Source organism: Trichechus manatus, unplaced genomic scaffold (assembly GCF_000243295.1).
Source record: "Trichechus manatus latirostris isolate Lorelei unplaced genomic scaffold, TriManLat1.0 scaffold00107, whole genome shotgun sequence".
NCBI lineage: Eukaryota > Metazoa > Chordata > Mammalia > Sirenia > Trichechidae > Trichechus > Trichechus manatus.
In genome coordinates, this window is record NW_004444043.1 from 2,524,366 (window position 1) to 2,525,601 (window position 1,236).

The 1,236-nt window shown below is 43.9% G+C and overlaps 1 pseudogene; it reads left to right on the forward strand.

The window, feature by feature from the left end:
- Positions 1-345: 345 nt before the first annotated feature.
- Positions 346-821, forward strand: LOC101346247 (60S ribosomal protein L21 pseudogene; annotated as a pseudogene).
- The last annotated feature ends 415 nt before the right edge of the window (positions 822-1,236 follow it).

A 1,236-nucleotide genomic window follows, 5' to 3' on the forward strand; every position in this document is an offset into this window, starting at 1 on the left:
GGAAGCAGGAATGCCAAAATAAGGATACGACAGAGGTCCAAGCAAGCAAGAAAGGAGTCCTGAACAGAGGCAATGACAGACAGAATAGACAGACCTGTAACCATAGAACTTGTTCCTCTCAGAGATGAAGATGTGACAGGAAGTATTCCCAAATTTAATTGCCCATGGAATCCTTCCGGGAGGAAGTGTCTTATAGGCCTGTAGTTCCACGGAACCTACTTTGGAAAACCCAGGATTAGACGATCTCTAAAATATTCCCCTAGCACTAAAGTTTGATAAGCCTGAATCAAAATCATAGATGGCTCCCTTTTGGCCATAATCACCATCTTGTAGTAATTCACCAAAATGACAAACACAAAGGCAAAGAGGAGAGGCTCTGTGTTCTCTAGGCCTTCTAGAAAACATGGAGTTGTTCCTTTGGCCACACACACGTGAATCACAAGAAAGGCGATATTGTAGACATCAAGGGAGTGGGCACTGTCCAAAAAGGAATGCCCCACAAATGTTACCACGGCAAAACTGGAAGAGCCCGCAATGTGACCCAGCATGCTGTTGGCGTTGCGGTGAACAAATATGTTACGGGCAAGATTCTTGCCAAGAGACTTAATGTGCGTATGGAGCAGATTAAGCATTCTAAGAGCCGAGATAGCTTCCTGAAATGCGTGAAGGAAAATGATCAGAAAAAGAAGGAAGCCAAAGAGAAAGGTACCTGGATTCAACGGAAGCACCAGCCTGCCCCACCCAGAGCAGCACACTTTGTGAGAACCAATGGCAAGGAGCCTGAGCTGCTGGAACCTATTCACTACGAATTCATGGCATAATAGGTATGAGATGAAGATGGCTGGAACGAAAAAAAAAAATTATAGATGGCTCAGGATAATTAGGTCATATGGCCTCTTGGTTACATATAGTCCTGATTCTAGAAACCCATATGCACTGTGGGCATCTAACCTCAAAGACAAGGACTAAAACCACTATATCAGTTAGAATGCTTTCAGTCTCAAGTAGAGCGAACAAGGCTAACATAGGCATATGTGATACGGACATCTAATTGTCTCACATAAGGAGAAATCTGGGAGTGGGAAGGAACAACTTTGGAGCCCACCAGCACCAGGGTTCCAAAGTGGTTCCTTTCTGACTTTCATGTTTTTACTCAGGGTTGTATATTGTTTGCTGCTGCTCCAGTCATTGTTTTATCCCGGAAAGAAAGAGGGAGACAGAAAAACTTTATCCTCA